This window comes from Mastigoproctus giganteus, chromosome 4, assembly GCF_048544385.1.
Source record: "Mastigoproctus giganteus isolate SK-2022 chromosome 4, ASM4854438v1, whole genome shotgun sequence".
Taxonomy (NCBI): Eukaryota; Metazoa; Arthropoda; class Arachnida; order Uropygi; family Thelyphonidae; genus Mastigoproctus; species Mastigoproctus giganteus.
The window spans coordinates 97,271,904-97,298,087 of record NC_143578.1 but is presented as its reverse complement, the minus strand read 5'-3'; the positions used below and the strand labels follow the sequence as shown (position 1 = coordinate 97,298,087).

General features: G+C 36.6%; 2 protein-coding genes across 3 annotated transcripts in view; one reads left to right on the top strand and one right to left on the bottom strand.

The window, feature by feature from the left end:
* The window catches only part of LOC150086930 (leucine-rich repeat neuronal protein 1-like), a 70,692-nt gene extending 51,184 nt beyond the window's left edge, over nt 1-19,508 (bottom strand). The window contains exon 1 of the mRNA XM_090371684.1: nt 19,353-19,508. The gene's annotated coding sequence lies outside the window, so the exon portion shown is untranslated. The remainder of the gene's footprint in view (nt 1-19,352) is intronic.
* LOC150086929 (mitochondrial inner membrane protease subunit 2) overlaps nt 1-26,184 on the top strand; it is a 254,550-nt gene that overhangs the window by 160,220 nt on the left and 68,146 nt on the right. The gene's annotated exons all lie outside the window — the stretch shown is intronic.

Here is a 26,184-nt window from a genome sequence, read left to right as displayed (position 1 = left end):
TCTTGAGACTAGGCACCTGCGAGATGATCTGATTGAGGTGTATAAAGCCTTGAATTGTTTGAGCATGCTCAATGCTGATGGGATTCTTCCTTTTACTCAGAATAATCGCCTGAGAGGGCATAAATTGAAATTGAGGAAAGACAGTTGTAGGGTGGATGTGCGGAAGTATGCCTTTAGCCAGTGTGTGGTTGATTGCTGGAACAAACTGCCATCTGTCGTTGTTGAAGTTGATAGCTTAAATAAATAGATTCAAGGCAGAACTAGACAAACATTTGGAACAAGTGGATGGGTGAAATTAGAAGTGTTTTTTTTTTTTTTTTTTTTTTTTCAACAAGAAAGGTTGCTTTCTTGCATTAGGTGCCTTTACTAATGCTATCTTTGTATTTGACCATCTGCAACTATAAATTTATTTTCTGAATCAGTTTTTACTTTGTTTACAGTTTGTTTTCGTTACTTCAATAGTTTTTAATGAAACGAAAAACGTATATATCCGAAATGTAGTATCTAGTGCAACGCGCTGCATTCTGTTCTCTTTTGCCTCTCAGCCCAGGTTTCGTTATCATTACCAACTCTTTATATGAACAGATTATGAACAAGTCGTTTTTGAAAGTGAAATGCTACTCTACTTTCATAAGAGAAGCCTGGATAAAATGCGAGAATGATGCGAAGTAGAGTAATTGAAGTGTCATCAATCACCCAAGAATCTGTTAACAAAGGGCAGCTGTGTGCTTACAAGGCGCGTGCTACTGAAAGAAAACTGCTACTTAAGAGCGACATAAACACACAGGATCTGGAAGGTCAAAAGTTTGGTCATTGACTTGGCATTTTTTGCAGCTACTACACAAATTGTTGCTAAAGTAATACTTTTAAAACAACGCAATTTTTACCTTAAGTTTATGTAATTATTCTTCCTAGAATCAGTGAAATGGTGTCTGTCTTTCAATCGTTTTGGTTTTTGCGTAGCACAATGATGAGCCACAAGATTTGCTCGTAAAATTTGTTATCACATTACATATTCCGAGACTACTGCATTAACTTGCATAAAGTTGAGATCTCTTTTACCAATATAAAACAGCTGTTGAACTTCTACTCTACCGTAGATGGGTTGAGGTTTGGAAAGGTAGAAATTAGACTTCAGTTTCGTTAGATTATAATTGTAAATTAAAATGCACATGAACAAATTTATTTCTCAAAATATAAATAAGAGGTGATGAATTTATTTATGATTATAGGATTATATATTAGTAGCCTGGCAATCGGTTTCCTGTTCAAACATTCTGCCAAAGATTTGCATAGTGTATAATGATTCCGTAAACTGTATTCGTGTGTTTGCAGGCTGATTCACATACTGTGGACCCAAACACCGAGAATAATTCACTGGGTTAAGCCTTATTCCCTTCCCCTGAAATCGGCTAAATTAGATTTCCGATTGAAACTATCTTTAAGAATTCCTCCAGCCTTCAGATGAGTGGCAAGACCACTCACTATACTGTCATTGAGATCTAGGCGATGAATGAAGTGATGGAACAGTTAGATCAGTAAGTATGCAGTTCAACTCTCGGTTATAGCTTACATTCCAGCAGTTCAGTAGAAAGGAACGGAATCGCTGATGCCACCTTTGGAAGAGCAATACCTATCTTCTGTAATTGAAATTGATTTTACGTTCACTTTTGGAAGGATATAAGAAATTTTTGAGGTTACTGGAAACTTCTTTAAATGCAGTGAACTTTCCTTTGAGCCAGTATATAACACAAGTATAATACACACTACCAACAGTATTCTCATCGCATTCCTTTGAAAAAATTCTCGTTTTTATGAAAAACTATCCGTGCCCACTTTTGGCCCAATTTACAGCATTGATCTCCTGGAACACTTTCGACCAGTTCCTTGTCAGGAAACAGGAAATTGTCCATTGTACTTTCATTGCAGTCGCTAAATTGGCGTTAGAAGTGGGTGGTATTCAGATTGTTCTGATCTAGCATCGTGAGATAGGAATATTGTCCATCTCCTACTTTATTTAATATATACAAATTGTACGTAGAAAAAATTATTATGATTAAAGAGGCATTTGGTCGAGTAAATATGCATGAGGGAAAATTGTATGGTGTGAATATGGAGGGATGGGTGGAATTGTTGAGAATGTTAGATTTGCAGATGATGTAGCATTGATCACAGATTGTGACAAAGGATTAGAAAAATTGGTTAATACGCTAAAGGAAAGTTGTGATAGTTTTGCGATGAGAATAAAATATTGAGAAGACAAAGATAATAGAACTGTAAGCTAAAGGTGTGAGTTAGTATTAGTAGTGGCAAGTGATGTGAGAAAAAGAAAAAGAACTTATACAAATCAGCAAAGAAAAAAACTTCCCCAATAGTTTGTCTAGTTCTTCCTTGAATTTATTCAAGCTATTTACTTACACAACAGCAGATAGCAGTTTGTTCCAGCATTGCTGGAACAAAAATCGACCGGTGGATTGTTGTTTGTTGTTCCAGCAATCAACCACTCGCTGGCTATAGGCAAACTTCTGCACATCTATTCTGCAACCATCCTTCATCAATTTGAATTTATGTTCACTCTTGTGTGTAGTCTAAGAATGAAGAACCTATCAGCATTGAGCTTGCACAATGCATTCAAAGCCTTAAACACCTCGATCAGATCACCGTGCAGGTGCTTAGTCTCCAGATGCTGCGTTTTGCAGAACTTTCTTGGTAAGAGCATCCCCTGGCCAATCTCATTGCCATTCTCTGTACCCCTTTCACTAGTTCTACATCCTTCCTAAATGCGCGAGGCCTCCAGACCTGTATATAGTATTCAAGATGTGGCCTGACCATTGCTTTATACAATGGAATAATCACCTCCTTATCCCTGCTAGCAAAATTCTTGTATATCATTGACAATACCCCATGAGCTGTCCTGGTAGCATGTCTGCAGTCTTCGGAGAACTTCATATCCAACTGCACAGTTACCCCGAAGTATTTTTTATGTGGTAATGGTAAAACTCTTTTTCATGAGTTAAATCATTTTAAAAATTTAAATGGTAAACAAAGGCTATGAGAGTTGCAACGAATGATTTGTTAAATACTGAAATTGGAGAAGAGAAAATAGAACAGGTGAGCGAGTATAGGTATTTGGGGAGCCTAATGGTGGAAAATGTAAAGAGCAGCAGAGGAATAACAATGGGTGCAAAAAGCTTTTGAGAAGTGAAGAAGAATGTTATTGGGAGATTAGGAATTGGTTTAAGGGAAACATTGATGCAATGTTATGAAGTGGACAGTTTTGGAAAGTTTTGAAGTGTGGGTATGGAGGAGGATGGAAAAGATAAGACGAATTGATAAAGAGAAATAAGGAAGTTTTGAGGAGGTGGGCGAGGAGAGATGATTGACTGAAATAATCAGAAGGCTGAAGAGAAATTGAGATGCACATGTATTGTTAGGTGAACGATTGAGGAAGAATATTATGGAGGCAAAAGTTGAGGGGAAGAGGCCCAGAGGGAGATTGCGGAAAAGTATGATAAGTGAATTAAGAGGGAAGATGAAATTATGAAGTGGTTAAGTGTATGCTTTAACATGTCCTTTGCAGAGCAATGATGATGCTGATACTATACGTGATGGAGTATTACAAATAAATAAATATTCATTTATTGTATATTATAAGAAGCCCTTCACAGCACATGGTAGGGCAGATAATCCAGTACAGAGGAAATAAAATAGTAAATAATCAATATACATAGCAATATTCGTATATACATAAAATAATGAATATGAATTATATTCATGTATCAACAAAATAAGACAGTTGCAGTGCAATACATTATGCATTGAGGTGCCAGTTACTTGATTGAAGGCATAGTGCTGCTTGTATTTATTTTTATCTGATTGTAAATCTGACTCCTGTAGGTTTACTAGTACAGTGAAGCATGAGATGAGCTGAACATGTGTATGTAGGTATAATGGACCTCCAGTTCGTCCTCAGATAACATTGTTTTACTATAACTTTGCCAACTCAGTGGAGTTTGGAATATATGCTTAATATCGCGTCATTTATTTACTTTGGTCGTTAGCGAGCCTCACAGAATAGATTCATGGGCCACGGTTTAAGATCTCTGACGCACAGGTTTTTTTTTCCCCAGTGAGAATTATCAAGTATGTTATTAATAGGTACAATGAGAGGCATAATGACATAAATAAATAATAATTTTATTGCCGAAAAGATCAGATCAGGGTTCTCTTTCCTCAAACAAAATACTTATCGTCTCATGGAACCCGGTACCTTTCTGTGATGAATCCTCTTATAATCATCACTCTAAGTTCTCTCATAGGTGTAATATTACTCCTCTGGATATAGTATGTTTATGTATAAGAGTGGTGAACATAACAGCATCTCTGCTTCATACAAAAACACCGATAAGTAGATGAATTTCGCTATCAGTACATTCACTTATTATTGCGCAATTTCTTGTGGTTTCTAATTATAAACAACCCAGCTGCTAAACGACTACGGCTTCTAATGCAGCTGAATGACTTCCTCTCAAGTTAATGACTTCATGACTTCCTCTAATATTACTCCTTAGTCGAATGACTAAGGAGTAATATTAGAGGAATTAGAGGACAATAATATTAGAGGACAACTGAATGACTTCCTCTAATATTACTCCTTAGTTGCTCCCTGGTGCACCAGAAACTGTTCCACATTTTACAGATTTATGTGCTTATAAAATGAAATATTCATTAAAAAGTTTCTAATAAATGCACAAAGCCATAAGCATAAATTAAGTATAACGTTACCCAATGGTGATTACGCACGAACACCGCAATGTATTATAAATACCTTATTTTTCAGTTTCAGAAAATTTGCATGAAAGTAGTAGTATGTTTCGAGATTTGCAATGGTCTCTTATTGTACACAAAATTAAGTTTAGCAACTCGATGCTGACTTTCAGTAAGTTACAGCAGAATAGTGTTTATATCACTAATCTGGTGTTAGTGTTTAATATCCATAAGATGACTTTCGTTCTCCCTGATGATGAACGATCCTTCCAATACGTATACAGTACAAATTTCAATAAAAGTACAAAAAATACTATGAACTGATTCTTTCTCTGCATTTGATGGCCTTCATCGGGTGCTGTAATTTGCCTTTGGTTCATCCCACAGAGCCAGTATATGCTGTTGCATGAATTCTCCATCTAAAAATAAGATCCCAGTAGCTGTTTTCTTCTTGTAATTTACAACTACAAAACTTATTAGAAAATAAGTTTTATAATATATTTAAAATAAGCATATTTTTCTCATGAATTTGCACCCCCTTTTTAACTTTTTGTGCTGCCACTTGGGACGCGCTTCGTATTTTGCAAGGCACTAGTTTGTTGGGTTTTCTGTATTTCTTTTCCCTATTGGTTTAAAGTTTATTTATTTTATTTTTTGCATGATTTGGTCAACATGATCCGTTAATTTTTCGAAATTCTTTAATTATCGAAACTGGTATTATACAAACGTTAAACGTAGAACAAGTTCTGCTCTTAGCTTTTGTCGCATATCAGTCGACATTTTTTTATATAATAAAATTTATTCCACCGTTTTTTCACAAAAAAATCTGCGCCTCTTATTTCCTGTTCATTCTCCGATCTTAAAAACGCCATTATTTTTGTTTTGTACGAGAAATTTTTAATATCAAACACAGGATATAAACAGCTCTTTGGTGGGCACCTTTGATTACAATGAACTAATCTAGGAGGATAATGGGGTAATTTCCACATAAGGTTATTTTTAAAATAGGATTTTACACGTTCTACTGCTGCAGTATCTGCAAACAATAATTTCCTGTGCTTCTCCCCCCCCCCCAACACGAAATCTAGATCTGTCTTTGCTTTTATCCCCCCAACAAAAATTGAAAAATGGCTCCATCCCCTCAAGAAACAAGAAAACCGTGCATTCTCTCAGTTCACGTTTTAAGGTAGGAAATGTCCAAAATCTGCTTAGGACGAGTACGTGGATATACGTGGATGTTCTGTTGATGTAGTTTCGATGGGCATTAGTGTATTTTCGAGCCAACATTACACGCATACAACACCTGGCCTCTTGGCTGTGAAGGGACATTGCAACACCATCCAATCCTGTAACTGATTACAATTGAATGTTGTGCAATAAAGATACTCTCTCTCTCTCTCTCTCTCTCTCTCTCTCTCTCTCTCTCTCTCTCTCTCTCTCTCTCTCTCTCTCTCAGCGTACTGTGTATTGTTTTCCTGCAGCCGAAACCAGTGTTTATTCAACGCCTGTGGCTTTTTTTTTTTTCCCGAAGTGCATCTCTAAGTGATACCGTAACTCTTGCGAATGCAGAAAGATGCTTTTAGCATAAAAAAAAAAAAAAAAAAAAAAAAAGAGGATCGCTTAACCTTTTCTGCAATCCTTGACAATCATCTTGTCGTTTTGTCATTCTTAAAATGCTTTCACCTTCTGCATACCAATTCCCTACTTAATGCATCCAGGTCATAAGCTTGTTGAATAAGCTTAACCCTCTTCTAGCCAAGTTCTCTTATCTTCCATCACACATCTTTTCCTTAAAGCGGATGAAATATTTTTTGCATCCGCCATAGTGAAATCCACTTTATTTTCTGTGCCCTTTCATACTGAAACGTTGTTTGTGCTTAATGGCGACCTCTACTCTACTAAGTACAGCTGCCGCATGATATGATTGTCGCCTCTTACAGAGCCGAAGTGTAGTCAGTCTCAGAACTTTTGAAACGTCCTCATATATACAGGGTAAAAGTTCGGCATATAGTATAGAAGCTCTGTACATCATTAATAATTATGATCCTTGGCCTTAATAATATTTAATCATAGAAAATCATGTAATATTTGGTATCTATTTGGAAGCAGGCTTATTCTTTCTCCTTCTTCCACTCTAGTAATTGTGTATATCAGTGTAGTGTGTATATACGACATCTTGGGACTCTTCTCCACATATGGAGTATAGATAATTTACAATTACATCAACGTGACTCATTACGGCAATGGACACAAATAGTGTTTGAGTATGCCCTGTCGATACGTTGACTGTGATCGTGAAGACTTCAAAAGCTTGCTAAACAGAAGCTTTGAAAAAATATATTGCAAAGCAGCAACTGGGAGTTAGTACCCTATAATAAAACAAAAACATAATATAGAACTGAGGCAACTCTATTAATGCTAGTCAACTTCTGCCTCACGAGCTTTGCTCGAGATGCACCTAAAACCTGATTCTGTCGTTTCAGAATCACTATAATATAAGAAAAGTGTATTTTAAAAAATATATAATAATAAAATAAAATAAAATAATATATATATATATATATATATAGGATTACCAATTAAATATGATAATCCTATATATATATATAGGATTATATATGTAGGATTACCAATTAAAATGCAACCCGATTTGCAATAATCTGTTATAATGAAACCAAGTTTTTAGTACTGCAAATAAATTGTATTAAAAACGAATACAGAATTTAAAACTGTTGCAATGTGCGGGAAATTTCCATCTTACTGGATAGACATAAATTCACCCTTTTTAGTGTGGTTGTTCCAGCTCTATACAAGGTAATATACGATTTGTCTGACATCATGCTGGAAAATAAATTTGAATTTTTAAAAACACCGAACTCTGTACAAAATGTTGTACAGTAATGAATGGTTTTATTTATTTGGTAAATGCCTGTTTAGATATTTATTGCTGAATGCGCTTGGTATTGAGAAAATGATTTGGATGCTGTGTAATGTTCCAAAATGAATACACGTTGTTCTCGGTGAAAAAAACCATTTTACGTACAGTACTAATAAATGCTGCGTTGCTTCTCAAATATCACTGCTATCCTAATGAAACTGCTGCTATATGTTTAAAATTATCTCACTCTGTATCCCATTGGCTCTTGAATTAGTTGCTCTGGTATATACCATTATCCAGTGGATTTCAGGATAAATGGATAATCCTGTATGTATACAACCAGATAATTATAAATAATAGTAATTAGAAAAATAAATTAAGCCTATACTATAAAATAAGAGACATCAACGTGTCCAAAACGGCCATATCGGAATAATGCTAATATAAATTAGTACAAAACATTGCACAGAAATAATATCCATAAAGGCAATATCAATTAGTAAAAGAAGAGAAATTTAGACCGTCCTTCCCAATTAAGCGCCGAAATGAATAAGTGCGAAATATCAAAATCAAATGCTGTCAGTGTCTCATAACAAACTTAATGTAAAATAAAAAGTAAATTGACCGCTGTCCCATCTCATAAAAACAAAAATCAAAAACATGATTGCTGATGGAATTACAACATTTTGATATTTAAACAATTCAGAGAGAGAGAGAGAGAGAGAGAGAGAGAGAGAGAGAGAGAGAGAGAGAGAGAAAGATTTTTTGTAGGGTTAGCTGGCAGGTCTGTTAGTTGTGAAGGATTCATGATATTTTCCAAAATATAAAGAAACATCACTTCCAGGTTAACTACATTGGTGGCCAAAAGCTAAGAAATAAACACTGAAACGTTAATAATTCAAATACCTTTTTACTAGATTTAATGGGGGGGAAAGAAAAAAACAGTGAGACATTGTTTTAATGCACTTAATAATGCAGAAAGACAGCACTTTTGATCTGAAATCAGATATTCAAAAGCTTACTATATTCAAATTAATTTATGAGCGGTAAAAATTTAGGTCTGACGTAGCTGAGTGGTCAGGAGCGTCAGTGCAGTAGCAGGCGCTCTTTGAGTGGACTGGGGTTCAAGCCCGTGACTGCTAAATACGATTAACGTTTGTATTGATGATTTACTGTAAACTCCACTGATCTGGTGGTCGTGCTGGAGTATAAACAAGAATATTTTTACGTGTCGATAATCCACGGTAACGTACTCTAATAAGTACTCAAAGGTATGTTATTTTTGTCAATAGCGAAACTACCATGGCATCGACTCCTCACGCTGAGAACGAGACTGTTAATTAGTACTGCAGGTATATCAGTTCTCACTCTTGCGTAAGAATTGGTGCAAGCACAGTGAAGTTTCTGAAAAGGTAGTTTGTAGCTGGCAACAACCTTCCTGCTTAGAGCATCCCAGGCATGCTCTATTGGATTTTGGTCTAGAGATCTGGCTGGCTGTTCAATTCGCACTCGTCCAGTGAATTGGTTCATTAGGGGAGCTTTATAAGGACATGCATTTTATCGTCCTTAAAAGAAATTCTGGACCAACTGCTGATGCAAAAATGGAGAACATTAGGATCAAAAGTCTCATCCCGATGCCCTACAGCCATGAAAGCTCCTCGTGGCAACACATAACTTGACTTCCTTCTGCCTTTATTTTTCCTATTGCTCTCCACCTGGACCAATCATCCAAACGGTGTCTCCATGCCATTTTCACTTTGATGAATATCTTGAAATTAATAGCGCGAGCGATACGAGGTTCCTGAAGCAGGCTATTTTTTTAGTTACACAATTTGCATGTTGTTACAGGCAACGTGAGGCGGTTTACGGGATATTACAAAGATTATTTTTATTTAATAAGTTAGAAAGGTTTCTTTTGTTTTTCTTTCTATTTGAAAATAGTAGTAGTAGTATTAGAGGCATGTGATGCAAGAAAGCTAGTTTATGTAGCATCAGCCAAAAGCCGACCGGGCTAGCCAAGTGGGTAAAGTACCTGCCCGGCAACCCAAAGGTCGCGGGTTCGATTCTCGCCTCGGGCTTGGATCAAAGTACTGCAAAAACCTTGGGAGGTGCAATATGGCCACAGAAGCCGATGCGCCAACAACTACCAAATCAAAAAAAAAAAAAAAAAAAAAATCAGCCAAAAAAAAAAAAAAAAACCGTTTCACAAATCAATTCCCTCTAAAAGTTTTTACAGTTCCTCCTTGAATTTATTTAAGCTTTCAATTTCCACAACGACAGATGGAAGTTTGTTCCAGCAACCAAACACCCGTTGGCTAAAGGCAAATTTCCGCACATCTATTCTACAACTGTCTTTCCTCAATTTGAATGTATGCCCCTCGGGTTCTTAATCTGAGCAAGAGGAAGAATCCCATCAGAATTGAGCCTGTTCAACCCATTCAAGGCCTTATACACTTCAATCAGATCACCTCGCAGGTGCCTAGTCTCCAGACGCTGTTGATGGCGGTGCTTTGGTGCTTGTTCCGAGCTTTTGCTTCGAGCACCTGTGTAGTTTAAACATTTGAGTGTATTGGGTTTGGCTTTTAACTGTAGCAAATTAATTTAGTATTTAGTAAAGAAATTCAATTTTTATCGCAAACATTGGTGTAAAGTATTTAATTTCACACCTAATTTAAAAGGTCTGCTGTTATGCATGTAAATAAGTGTAAATGTCGTCTTTTTCAACTAGTGCTTTCGGGGATAAGAAAAAAATCGCTTGTTATTACTGAGGCTAAATTTAGATAACGTACTTTTCACTTCTATTAATCACAGAAAAAAATTCATTTAATTTAAGGGGGGAAAAAACCGAACACGCCTAAAATGTAGCGCACTGCATACATTAACTAACTTGTTAGTTTCTATATTGATTTAGATTCTGATTATTATTATATAACTAATATTATAATTATCTCACACATTATAGACAAAACTGTAAAGTATTAGAAATAAATACACAGATAAACAAATTGGCATATCAGGCACCTATATTAAAAAATTGGACAAAAAATGGAACCTGAAATAGAAAAAATAGGTCGATCAGTTGAGAGGCGTTCAGCATGTTTCTTGTATTCTCTCTATCTTGTGAACTCCTCTGATCATTTGGTCGTCCCGGAGTATAAACAGAAAATTATTTATTATTATTATTATATAGTACTAATTATAGTAATTAGCACAGTCGGAACAAGGACTGAGTGCTGAGACACAAAAGAACAAATATTATTAGAGAAATTCTGGTATTGTTATTGGTATATATGACTTGGGGAGGGGTGCATATTTAGCATTTTGTGTGGGAATGAAAATATCTGTTACAGCTCTTATAATAAGTAATATTAAGTCACGTTAATAACGTATATTGTATAATTCCTCAGATATTTTTACCCTCATTCTTAGTGTGATATATTTAATGCCGATATTTAAGTATGCTGTATATTACTACCAAGTCTTGATTTTGAAGTTATTTGGATCGCAATTGTGTTCCTAAACGCGCGCTTGTGTGTGTGTGTGTAATGATTTGCATCGCTTGCAAAACTTGGCGGAATTGCTGAAGAAAAGTTTTAAGCATTTCTGTTTGCAACTTGGTACTATACTTTAGTTTTCTTCAGCTGCAACACGCGTTATTTTTTGCCTCTGTCGATATGCCATGCGCATTGCGTCAATAGAGTAATTATTTATCTACATATGCAATTTTTAATAATATGTAATAGCTCTTTGTGAATTCTTTTTCTCTGTAGCTATATTCTAGTTTTAAGAAATTAACTATTAAAATCAAATTCACCCTAAATGAAAGCAATTCACCTGTAATATCAGCGAACTGTCTTAAGTTATAGCTTATAACAAATTAAAAAAAAAAAAAAAAAAAATCGCTAATGCTCTATTTCCGTGACACGTGCACTTTTAGACTTTCCCACTACTAGTAATCATATGAGCTCCTCAGGTGGCAGCTTTATTGCCAGATTGGCACAGCCATGCGATGATGAAATAAGGTCATCGTTCAGCACGTGACGGTATTTTGTGGCTTCCGCTTCGCAGCTTACAGTTGAGTTTGATCAGCTGTATTATATAACTTAGATTACTTATTCTGGTTGAAATTAGCATCTTTAGAGTAGGATGGAATGTGTATTTTTTATGCTCCCATTCCCAGTACATTCCATTGAATGCTTCCTCTGGCCTTCCGTCAAAAGGATGTCAGAAGAATTTTGAACAATCTTGATGCCAAGAAAGCTGCAGGTCCTGATGATATTTCTCCACTTGTTCTTAAAACCTGTGCTCTTGAGCTTATCCCAGTTCTCTGTCGCCTTTTTACAATCTCATTCCAGTGGTGTTTTTTCCTTCTTGGAAATTTTCTCATATCCAGCCAATTCCTAAAAATAGTGACAACCCCCCCCCCCACCATCCAATTATCGTCTCATTGCACTTACTTTTACTCTTTCTAAAGTAATGGGGAAATAAATTAACAGCCAATTCCTAAACTATCTGGAAATCTTCCATATGATCAATAATCGCCAGTATGGATTCTGTCGAGCCAGAAATCACTGATGATTTCTGGCTCGTTACCCATCTATGGACAAATTCAATGGAAAAGTTTGGTGCAGTTGCTCTTGACATTTCAAAGGCTTTTGATCGTGTTTGGCATAAAGGTCTTCTAAGTAAGCTTCCATCTTATAGTTTGCCAACTGTTTTTTGTTTGGTTTGGTTTGGTTTTGGTTTTTATGGCGCATGGGCAACTAAGGCCATTATGCTCCAAGTCGAACTGTTTTCTGTGATTGGATATACAGTTTTCTCTCTGACCGCTCACTGCGATGGTAGACAACGCTCTCTTTTAATTTCTCCACTAATGCAGGTGTTCCCCAAGGTTCAGTTCTTCCTCCCACTGTTTCCTTCTTGAATAATAATGACCGTTTTCCATTAACTGGAAAACCTATCCATAGTTTTGCTGATGATAGCACATTGCATCCCACCTTCCAGTTCAAGAAACCTTGTCCTGCACATCTCCAACTTCTCGAATATCCCCTACCAGTTCCTTAAATGCTGATCTCCAGATAATTCTTCACTTGGGCAAAAATAACTTAGTTGATTACGATCATTCTGCCCTGACTTATATCTCGCAAAAAAGGATTATAATCTCTCTCTCTCTCTCTTGGCATAAGCACATTATAAACATTGCTTCCTCTGCATCTAAAAAACTGGGTTTTCTCTTTGGCCCTCGGTTATATTTCTTCTGAACAGCTACTCGCTTTGTACAAATCTCAAATCCACCCGACAATGGAATATTTTTCCCACATCTGGGGCGGTGGGACCATAACCTCTCAGGATTATTAGGCTATTGAAAAGAGGACAATTAGGTTAATTAATGACCCATCTCCTACAAAGTTTCTCCACTCTCTGTCATTGACATTATGTCTAGGCTGCATGCCTTTTCTATAGATACTTCGATGTGCACTGTTTTTCTGAATTGGCTTCTGTATTTCCCCCTCTCTCTTCCAAATCAGTCCGAACGCATGCTGCAGCCAGTGAACATCCTTTTACGTCAAACTCACAGAACCAATATTCTTCCTCCTCATTTATCCCTTCAACTTCCTTTATCTAAAACAACCTCCCTTCACACTTATTTCCTGAAAATTACTATCTACAGAAATCCAAGTCTAATGTCAACAAGTATCTTCTTTCATTTTCCCAACCTTCAACCCACGCTTTCTTCTTCCAGTGACATAGCTCCCTTAGGAACTGTTTTGGCCACCAACAAATTCCTCCAACTGCATCGATCATGTGCTCTACGAGTGGCATCGCAAAGTGTCATGCCCAGAAGTTCACCGATCCCATCCTTCCACCTAGTTGCGGTCTTCCTCTGCACCTCTTCCCCTTGAGTTTGCCTTCCATTATATTCTTCAACAGAAAGTTTTCCCTTCTTACTATATGACCAAAAAACTTGAGTTTTCTTTTGTTGATGGTATGAAGAAGAATTTTAGGCCTGCCAGTTTTATTCAATACCCACTCATTTGTTCTTCGATCCAAGTAAGAAATACGCAGTATTCTCCTGTAACACCACATTTCAAAGACATTTGAAATGTTGTAAGACATTTCAAATGCCTCGATTTTCTTCCTGTCAACTCTTTTCAGATTCTATCCTTCACATCCATAAGTGGCAACTGGAAAAATTAACGAATCAATGATTCTCAGTTTTGTGTTTAGGGGCAGATCTTGATCTCTCCATAATTTTGTCAGATCCGTGACCAACATTTTAGCAATTGCTTGTCGTCTCTTTACATCGTTTGAGCAGTCACTATTTTTATTTATTTTTGACCCTAAGTAATCAAATCCATCAACTTCTCCGATATCTTGCCGATTAACCTTCACTTGGAACCGAGTTTATCACCAATCACCATAATTTTAGTTTTGCGCACAATTAGAAACAATCCTTTTTTTCTTACTTGCTTCACATACTCTCCTCAGAGTTTCTTTAAGATGATCCTTAGAATTGCAAATTAGCACAGTATCATCTGCATAACGAAGGTTGTTTATCTTCAGTTCTCCAATTTTGATGCCAGTCTCTAAATCTTCCAAAGCTTCACGCGTGATATCTTTGGCATAAAGATTAAAAAGGTGAGGTGACAAAATACAGCCCTGCCTGACATCATTACCTATTGTGAAAAAGTCGTTTCCCCATGTTGTGTTTCCCACGCAACCCAAATACTGTGTGTGTGTGTGTGTGTGTGCGTGCGTGCGTGCGTGCGTGCGTGTGTGTGTGTGTGTGTGCGTGCGCGCGCACAAAGTAGCGCAAATTATGTTCAGTGAAAAAATCTAAAATTTTAATTACTTACATCAATGAAGGAGAAATAAGAAAACTGATTATCATAAAGATCTTTACCGATTCTAGGACGAAAAAGAGCAAGCACATCGAAGTTTAAAAAAGTTTTACAAGGTCTTGCGAGTAATTAAGCATTACATTAACAGGAATAACACGGTCATGACAATAGTTCAAACATAAAGTAGTAATAAGCTCATCTTTTTTGCCTGGCTGAGGGGATAACTTCATAGGTAACTTTTTGTATACACACAAACTCCCAACTTCATTATTGAATCTCCATCTCATCTCGAACAAATATCTTTTGTTATACTCCGCCTGAAACTCGTCGTCAAACTTATTTTCCTCTGCTTTTCCTTTGTACTTGTCATTTAGCTGCTAGTCCTCTCTTTTGTTTCCTTCAGTTAATAAATAAGCATCAGGTTAATTATAATCGTAACTCATTATTTATAAGGAATTACTCTTCGCTCTCTTTCATTAAATCCATCAAATCTGTTTAAATTCCAGTCCATTTTCTAAACTTTCTCACCTAAACTAGGGTCTGCATACTCTATAGGCGAGAAACGTATGCAAATAAATATTATTTGTTGTTAGTGTTGCCACCCCATTGACTACGGTATAGTTATAGATTGTTAACATTGCCCAGTGAGATACAGAAGATGACGAGAACAAAAATACTGGTTGATGCAGATCTGTGTCAAGACTTTAAAATGACTAGATGCAAAGAAGAAAATACCACCCCTCCCCACTATATGAAAAGGCTCCATTGATACTATTCATTTTTCCTCCCCTGGGAGTTGCATACGTTGCTTCCATCATAACACGGTCCTTTTAAATGGTTAAATAAAATGAACCGTAACCACACACTCAGTTTTCTGAACAGTTCATACAGTTTTTAATCTTCGGTCATGGAGCCATAAATATAGAAAATTCACTTAAATAACATTGCTAAAATTAATCACGAAAGAAATAAATACATATAATCTCAGATAGTATTGTACATACTCATATCTATTGAATGGCTAATGGTACGTTTTTAATTGTTATGTTATCTTTTATACTGTACATATTTTTATATTACCCCATATCATTGTCAAGCCCCTGGCCTCCTGGCTGTGGCGGGCACATTATTGTATCTGTATCTTTACTGTACAATAAAGATTTTCTTCTATAGAAAGATGTTATATTCTATCCATCTTTCTGGATAGCAGTTACTTCCTGTAAATATAGCACACCGGGTTAATCACTTCCAAATAAATCTTAAATAATTCAATATGTATAAGCGCTCTAAAAAAAAAAAATTCCTAATGGAAACGTACAGATATCACAAAACATGACATAAAAACGATCTAACGAATGGTGTTCAAAAATCAACAGAAAAGACCGAAAACACAGGAATGGAATAAAGCCAATCAAGGAAAGAAGAGTACTGTGATTAGAAGTCTTGTGCTGGAAACCAAAGTTCATGAGCAAACCCTCTCAAAAATAAAAATAAAGATGTAGACAATTCGGATGCAAATTTAAGAGAATAAAACAGGAATCAACAAGAAAAACCAAGTTAAATATTAATATACAAACCTTTACTTATAAATTGCTCTGGAGTAGCTGGCAAAATCTTACTGTGAGCTGACAGTTCTGAAGAAATAATTCGAACATTCGATAACTAAAAAATAATTTACATTAGTTACAAAATCTATATTTGTTATATAACTGATCGTCGACCATTCCTGCCCTTTGGGCTGTACTGGAATGTTGATCTCTACTGAATAAATAAATACATCGGAATTGAAACCAAAATGTTTGGTTTGAATGACCGGTCTTAAATGCCTGGAAACTATCATGACGCATAATTGCAGGTGGTCATTGCTCTGCCTGTAGAATATTTTAACAGTATCTTCCTAAAAACAGTTAATTGCGACAGTTAATCTTTACGTTGTGTAGCTCTGCTGCCTGGAGTAATGAAGCTTTTTCCCACATAGAACAGCAATTGTTACCATCGCTGTGCGACGTAGGAAGATCCTCGGTTCAAATCCCGTCAGGCGGAAAGAGTTTTTTTTTATGGGCTTCTTTCACACCGTGATAGAGTTAATCGGTCTCGGCGTGAAGGAAGATTGCACATTTCAATAAGCAAAAGCATAACTGCCAAACCGATCATAGGGGATACACGTAGTTCACAAACACAATACACTGGCGTCAACATAGCCCTAGTTTCTTTGTTCACAATGTTATTTACATGAGTAGCTTTTGGTCTACGTTCTTCTGGCTAATTGCATTTAAAGTGCAGTTTATTAACAATTCTGTTTCCCTGCTGCATCCACCTCCATCACGAAAATACTAGAAACAACCTCCTTTAAAAAGTAATCCACCTCCATCACGAAAATACTAGAAACAACCTTTAAAATGTAATCCACCCAGCTGTTGTGTATGAATGTTACACGAATTTTCACATCTCTGTTGTCATTTATTAAATACCAACCGCTCGATAAACAATTTAAGTACCGTTCCGCAACTGTATGAGAACACCAGGTGCAGCGGCTACTGGTATTATGTGGTGCCTCTTGTGGTTCAGATGAATGCTTCGTGCAGCCTGCTTACTGTTCGTTCCTCAATATCCCGAGTAGCCATGTGGTACGATTCATCTTGCAATAGTTCTGCGAGTGCGAGTTGCTGCTGGGCTACACCAGTTTCGCGCGTCAAGCGAGATAATCAATGACAAATGACTGCATGTACAAGATACGAAGCGCAAGCTTTGCTAAAACACAAACTGTCATTAAACTAGATAAACGTGCTGTGCTTTACTGGATATATTCAGCTTAGGTCATCGGTAGTGATTCACAGATCTAATAAAACAAAAACAAAATGAAGGTGAAAAAAATCCCATTAATATTTTAGCATGAAAGATTGGATGATTAGTTGTTTGGATAGTAATGGAGGCTTGTTTTAGCGCATCGACTACTTTGATGCCGACTGGGTGATGTAATAAAGGTACAAAACGACGTAATAGTTCTAATAATGACTCAGATGCCCCCCCCCCCCCTTTTTAATCTCTGAGAACACAAAAGCCGGTTTTAGTTTCTACATAACGGTAAAGAATGCTTAAAGTAATGAATTAATTATCTTCATTTTATCTCTTTATTTTAATTTTAATTATTATTATTATACTTCATGTTATAAATTATATTTTTAATTTCGTCTTTATAAAAAAAGTTAACTGGCATTCTAAAGTTTTAATTTCCGTGCTTCCTGATTTTCTGTGCCATTCTCAGATAATTATTTGTCTATATCGTGCTCACATTTCAAAAAACGCTATTCTTCCTTTTCCACATTTTGTTTCCATTAGTCACCACATCTGTTCAGTGCATTTTCCTACTTCTCTCTCGTTTTCTATCTCTGTTTGAATACATACTTTCTCTAACTACATTTTCTTTCTGGCACAAAAGCGAACATACTGATGTGTCGAAAAGTATGAGTTATATCATTTAGAAATCATGTACGACTTAAGAAATCAAAGGTCAGTTATACCATTGCAGTTCTCCTTGAACCCTCTTGAATATAAGGAACTAAAAATCATTTCTTAAAATTAAAGGTGTATCTTTATTTGTAAAGGCGTATTGAATTAAAAAAAAAGGCAAACAGTATATCGAACTGAGTAATATCTTTCATATGACTTGCCCACTTTCCGCAAAAATATTGCTACATATTTCGATATTAATGTCTACCCGTTTTGGTGAATGTTTCGAGGCTTCTGGTAATCTTTTAATGGCCAGACTTGAAGGTCAGAAAAATTCCGATGGGCGAAAAAGGGGCTCACATCTCTAAGTGGCTTGGCACACCCAGGGTCCTGAGCTGGATATCATCATTATTATTTTTATTGGTGATTATCTTCTACTTTTGACTCTCTCTCTCTCTCTCTCTCAGGGTAACTCGGGAATTTTTTTTCCTTTTTTTTTGGCTGGTGCAGCATACGCCTCAGGCTTCCTTGCACCATATTTCTAATAATAGCAATAACAACATATGCATACCGACTTGTTAATGCATTTCGGATACCTGGGTTAGGAGTTAATTCATATTTTATATATCCACCGATTTAATTTTTGTCCAAAGTTCGCGGATATATTTTTCTTCTTCTTCGCTCTCCTTCATAAATAGATAAAGAGATTACTTTTTTCCATTGTATTTGAGATTTATATTATTAAAATATGCAGCATTGTACCTCTGCATAAGTAATTTTTTTCTTTATTTATTTAAAGTAAGCCTTCAAACATATAAAAAATATCATTTGACTAGTTTCATTTGATCAATAACAAATTTATATTCATATGGGTTTATTTCAGAATTGCGCATATCTCCTCATAACTCGTAAATAGAGAATTTAAACGAGAGGGGAAAGGGGAGTTTCAATGCTTGTGGTAAGCTTGAGGCCACTTTTGATTGGTGGAGGTGGCCACGGTACCATGATGAACGACACATCTAGTTTCCCTAGCCCTCTATGTGCCTTTTGAAAGGATTACTTGCAAGGTTTGGAATCTTTAAAGAGAAATGACTTGAAGAATACTCCTATTATTAGGAGTTATGCTATAGAATAATCCTACCCTTTCTAAGGAAATTATAATTTATACAAACAAGGTCTGAATTTGCAAAAGTGCAAATAGTTGGATATTTGTGAATAATGAACGTATTTTTTTGTTTAAATTATACGATGAGTGAGTCTGTAGTGGATTTGGTGAGTATTCCGTAGAATCGTCGGTTATAGTCTTGTTATTCTACTGCGTACGTAATGCAGTTGCAGAAACAATTTTCTTTTTTTGCTTCTGTATGGGTGTGGAATAAGTGGATAACGATAAGCATTCTTAGAAATAAACTTACCTTCTCTAGCCTTCGGTTGCTCCTTCCGCGCAAGAGAGGTTTTCATGATGGTGACCAAAGATGCGTGCACTGACTTCTTTTTCTGCCGTAGCACTGCTTCCTAAATTGACCGGAGAGCACCCCAGGCAGCTCTTCTGATCGCCGGCACTTCATCTTGTTCCGTCTGTTCTCGGTGTTGTTTAGTACAGAATGCTCTAGAACGCATGCGCCACGAGAAACGATTGGCGCTTGCGTGCATCGACCATCTGTGTTAAAATATTTTAAACCTGAGAATGGAAAAATTTCTTCTCTCACCTTATTCACGATTTGCACTTACTGTGCTGCTCGAAAGAAGAGCACAGCTGCAAGTTAACTGCAACTAATCAGTTTACTTGTGTCCTCTCTTCATTTTTATCTTAACAACTGAAATTATCCGTGTGTATATAGACTCGCTTGCACTTTTTTTTTTATTTGGTTTAATTAGACGAATACGTGATACCATATAATAGTTTCTCCATTATGGGGATATTTTTTTTAGAATACATGATGCTGTATATTCATTCAACATTGCTTTAGACCTTAGACCAGACATCTGCACTTGCATTGAATCTAGCAATTTTCGTATTCTTTACTATATCTCGGTATAAATTCGAAGCAAATCAATTACTCTTGAAATAAGATCCCTCTTCGTGTGTTATTTATCATGTTTCGTTTTATAATAAACAGAAATATAAAATCCATATTCAATTTCTGGAGTTCGTGCATCACTGCATTGCTAGTAGCAGTTCAAAGCTCTGAGCTTTACAACTAATAATTTCCTTTGCCGTCTATTATTAATCACTTAAGCAGAATGACAGTTATTTGTAAATAGCTGAATTTGTAAATAGTTAGTTATAGAATGGCAGTTATATAATCTGAAAAATAGGTTTTATTAGATGAGCTTGTGAATCTTCACTTCGTTAAGAATTTCATCAAGCTGCTGAAGCATTATACAGATTTCACTCATATTCGGTTAGTATACAAAGTGAGGAAATATTAATGCAGTTACACACGCAGCTGCACAAATTTTATTTTCAGTAGTCAACAAACTTGGCACTGGTTAAAGGATTGCATATTCCCTGTATAGTTTTGAAGTTTGCATTGCGAAGCAGTATAATGGTCAACGTGACGTATTACTGTTACTTTCTTTTTTATTCATTTTTCATATTACTGTAGCTGATTCCATAACAGTGTTTTGGTGGTTGATCTGGTATATGTATTACGATATATTTGTATTAGTAGAATATTGAGCCTGTGTGTGTGTTTTTTTTTTTTTTTTTTTTTGATTTGGTAGTTGTTGGCGCATCGGCTTCTGTGGCCATATTGCACCTCCCAAGGTTTTTGCAGTACTTTGATCCAAGCCCGAGGCGGGAATCGAACCCGCGACCTTTGGGTTGCCGGGCAGGTACTTTACCCACTCGGCTAGCCCGGTCGGCGAGTGAGAGAGAGAGAGAGAGAGAGAGAGTGTGTGTGTGTGTGTGTGTGTGTGTGTGTGTGTGTGTGTGTGTGTGTGTGTGTGTGTGTGTGTGTGTGTGTGTGTGTGTGTGTGTGTGTAAGAGGGAGAGATAGAGATAGGAGGAGTAGGTATTTAATGCACTCCGGAAATTACCAATTAAAACGCGTGCTCGTGGCTTGCATATTGGTTACGATTGTCCTTCGGTTTTCCACTTATCACCCTCTTTAAGATGTGTTCGAAGCTTGTCGGAGACTAGAGAATTCTTAAAAACCTCTTCAAATGAAGCTCTAGTTACTGACCCTAGGCTGAGAGAGTGGGATTCCCTCGTTGCTTCTTCCGGATTTTTCAATCCTCATAATATGTGGGCTGAACATACACGTACAAAGACGTAATACATAATCAGCAGCGTAACGTAGGAGATGGCGTACTATATCAAAAATCCTCGCAATCTTGGAGGATCGACCTTGAACTATTTTGTTCAAATGGAGTTTAAAAAAATACGTTAGGAACTTATTTCTAAGCAAGAATAAATAATTTACTTCTAATCTAATTTAGGTTCTCTGTCTCTCCACTTTTTTTTTTTTTTAACATTCTGCTAATTTAAAGTTGGAAGGAATATTTCTTTTTTTATTTTCATTAAGTTAATAAATTCTGGTTAGCTGGCTACTTGGCGAAGATATTTTAATTAATCATTGGTGTTAATATCAATACAGTATTTAATTTTATATAACTATTGTTTTCAATCTGGATGATTATTTTTCATTTTAATACTTAAATACTCTAGACTTCTACTGTACGGAGGAGTGCATGGCTTGTTGTACAGTTTTATTTCGCTTGTTTCAACTTTATGTACAATTTATAATAACTTTTTTAACGTGATATATAACTCCATGTGAAAGACTGGTGTACAAATTGGAACAGTGTGACATTGGCGGCTAATTACTGCTACAGATAAAGTAATGATTGAGGGGAAGAAGACAAAGAATGGATATCAATAGACACACTGCCCTTCTTGGACTAATGTTATTAGTGGAGTCCTCCACGGTTCAGTGCTGTACCCATTGTTTTCAATATTTATTAATAGTATTGATAAAGGCATATCAGGCTTAATATTAAGTTTTAAGATTATACAACGGGGACATGATGTTTAATGACAATAATCGGGGTATATGCTATTTGCAACATCTAGAAAAATTTGGCAGTGGGATGAGAAGTGACAATTGAAGTTTAACATTGACAAATGCAAGGTGCTGCATATGGATAGCAATAATTGAAGAATAACATACTGGGTGGTAGCACACTCAGGATGGTTTAACAAAAAGGAAAATACTTGGGGGGGGGGGTATTTGCGCAGTCAGACATGAAGGTCTGTGGGCAAGTGCAGAGGCTGCTAGAACAGCTCATTTGAGAATAATGATATAAATATAAATACATCCAAACCTATTTACATAATGAGGTATGTACAGTATAGAAGATGATGATGTGTATTGTTATATATGACATACTCGTACAGTAATTGGTAAAACTGGTGAGACAGGGTTTTATTTATTATTCTTAAATAGATATTGCAGTATTTATTAGTTGGAGTGGTAAGTTGGATTTCAGAGCAGAGTGGATTTCAGGCAGCTGAAGGAGTCAGCGTGAAGAGAAGCCTGAAGTCTGGAAAAGTTGGCGCAGAATTCTCGTTCTGTAGATCCGGTCACCGATAAAATTTATGAGGTGAGCATCGAATGCTTGCACACCGGAGCACTTGCTGTTTTAGAAACTGGTCAGCAAGATGAAGGTGGTTATGAGAAGAACAGAGCTTCAGACGGCTCAAAGAACAAAGGGGAATCTTCCTTGCAGGAGTCCCAGAATGAGGGCAAAAATAGGACAGTGAGAAATTTGAGTGTATGGCAAACCCCCTTACTTGAATAAGTTCAAGGTGGGAGTTTTAGATTTGTAGACAGCCCATTACGGGAGCCAGAATTCTGCTCGATTTCAGCTCGATACTTGACTGTTGTTGATTTCATGCATATATTGCAGATTTTATTTAGAGATCCATTTGAGTCATGCGGCACAAATGAACAGCAGTTCCAGCTGGTGACTAAACTTAGGTCGAAAGCTACTCCTAATTTGATGTGCTTCTGGACCTCATATAGGGTTGGCTGTTATAATTCTGTTATAATGAGAATACTAGGCATATGTTTTTGTTTTTTTTTGGGTCGATTTTGAGTCCGAATTGTTTGGGATATCCGGAAAAGTCAGACTACGGCAGAGTTTTCATTTGCTGAAATTGGAGTTAGGACTTTTCAAATCATCATGATGAGATCAGACCTGCTGTTTATGAGTGGAGATATGAGCTGTGGAGAGGAGCCCGGGAAGAACAACTTATTTAACGCCAGGGCGGCGCCTCCGTAGCCAGGTGGGCAGGAGCACACGCTTCTTGATTAGACCGGGGTTCGAGCCCGTGACCACCAAATACGGAGGATGCGGAAAGGTCAGGGAATGACCACCGCATATCCTGGAGCAATATGGCCTTAGTTGCCAATGCTCCTAAAAACCAAATAACAACAACATTTAACGCCAGCAAAGTTTGGTGTACAGCTGTCGAAACGGAGCTTGATCGTTCTATTCTGTAAAAGTTAGGGCAGAAAATTTAGCACATCTTTTTCAATGTGGTAGTGGCGGGATAGCAACCTGAGAAGAACTGGCACATTGACAAGTTCAAAGGCGTCTTCAATATAAGTGACTAAAGTTCAGTATTTTGTTTAAAAGCTGAGAGCATGATACTAGTTGTTGCAAGCAGGTTTGTAATAGTGGATATGCGGAAGGAATCGTAGATGATGGTTATTCAGGGAAGGTAGAAGAGTCTTTTCTAGGACTTCGAGAAGGATTGACTGTTATAATTTTGCTATAATGAAAATACCAAACATGCGATTTTTTTTTTTAGTTGATTTTGAGTCCGAATTGTTTGAGATATCCAGCAAGGTCAGAAGTGGCTGATTAGTGTAGGTAGCGTTTTTGCCCAGCGGTCTTATTTGATCATTGGAAAAAAAATACTGTAGATACTCTACTGGAGAGGAAAGAAGCGGTTAGCAAGCAAAGCGTTGAAGATGGCTAGAAGAGGATCCATGATATATTGGCGTTTTACAATGAATTGAGAGATTCCGACGTTCTCCCACGAAGGAAATTTGTCTCTGATCAATGTGTGTTTCGTAAGTACAAATTACACGGAAATAGAATTTAAAAGTGATGCTGATTATTGTTTAGCCTGAGATGGCATCATCCTGCTGTTCCACAGGCCAGCACTGTAAGTGTCAGGTACTCTTACTGCTACTCGTTCCTGGAGAAGCATGTTCGGCGTACGATTCGACGAAAACTGATATTCCTGGAGTCAGTGCAAGTGTTGTATGTGTTAAGGCCCAAGACAACTGAAGCCACCAGGTATATTTGTATGTATTTTTCGGTATATTTGTCTATTTGCTTGGCGAAAAACCGGAGTTTCCTGAAGATAAAAACCAGCTTTCGTCCTAGAAGACCGACTAATTTGACAGCGCTAATCATCTAATTCTAACACGACAATTCAAGGCGTCATGCGGCTAGTTATTGCAGTTACGGCAATGGCCATTCACTGCTCGGAATCTTCCATAGTGTCGGTATTACATTCTGTTTATACTGCGGAACGACCACCAGATCAGAAAAGTTTACAATAACTCATGAATACAATCGTTAACCGTATTTAGCAGTCATGCAGGCTTGAGCCATGGTACACCCAAAGAGTGTGTGTGTGTGCTGCTGCATTCATGCTTGTGATCACTAGGCTACATCAAGTATACACAAAAAGGGAAACCTAGTCAGAATAGCGTTAGCTTAGGTTAGAAAACTTAATCCGTACCGCGTTAGATTACAAATGAATAATGTTGAAGTGCACTTTACAGTCTGTTTTCTTGAACACCCTCTCTCAGGCACGCTCTACGATAATTTGACTTGTTCCACAAGAGAAAAAATCCATTCAGTGGTCAATGCTTTCCTATAACGAAAGATATACTGCGAACACGCACTCTTGAACAAAATAAGGCTGATTATGGTATCAGATTCCTCCTATACTTGAAATGCTGTTGTACAGGAGGCCAGAGACCATCTCGAAGGAATGTAACCGTCAAATTGTTCTAAATAAAATTCCAGTGACAGCGTGTTTTCACTACTTTTTAAACATCCCCCGTTATATATGCATAGATGAATATTTTAAATGAAATACGACAAATAGTAATTAAAATATAGAATTAGTAAAGTGGTATGCATGGTAACACTTATTAATATCCATTGCTCATCCGCAATGGCTATTACCCTTTTTGTGTGCTGATTTACTTTCATTAACAGTGCAATTTAACGCTAAAATTCTTTCACAAGAACTGCATTAGTTTTTTAAACTACCCTCTTTATACAAACAGACAGTTCTTAAAGCTTGCATTGAAACCCCCTTTTCTGTTGTCCGTGTGGAATTTTCTTGTTTAATACTTTCCTTAAAAGCCTTATTTTTTTAATAAAGAGAAGTTTTTTACGTAATATTTATAAACTTTTGTTGACGATGTACAAGAATGTTATTTCAACATTCTTTACATTGAAAAAATTTAAAAATTTATTTTTAACTGAATTCGAGGTAATTCAGCTGAATAATTAATAATAATAATATTCATATTTGCTGAGGATTATGCTTATGCAATCAGTGCAAGAAATGTTTGGAAAAATATCAATACACTTGTACCTTTCCTTCCACATCCCTTTGTCAAATTAATAGTTTGTGAAGATATTCATTAGGAAACGATTTAAGAAGAAATTACTGTACAGTTACTGAAAACGTTAAAGCGAGATAAACAGTAAAAATGCTTTAGTGAGTAATTGACTAATTAATTTAATGAAATTCTAAAAATACCCAGGATACCTAAGTTAATGCTATTGGCTCAGAAAGAAATACGTTTCACAAAGCAAGCTTTTTAATTAACAATTAAAAAGCTTGCTTTGTGAAACGCACAGCAGAACACATGATACAAGGTAAGTAAACGCAAATTCCATCAATTGCTTGTACTGATGAGTGGCCATTCACGCCAATAAGATATTCGTACTTAGAGGAGTGTGAGGCGTTTTGATCATGAACGTCTGTAGTCGCAGGAGCAAACATGTATGTGGAGACTCGTTTCTCGTGTGCCACTTTAACCTGACATTGAATTATACGAGAGGAGACATTTCTACAGGATAAACTTCTGTCACCCTTAGTCCTCACCTGATCCCATTTATTGGCGGACTAGGACTTGTTTCTTGTGAAGTAATCAATGACAAGATTAGCGGTGTTGATTGTGATTGTTAAACCTACTTCTG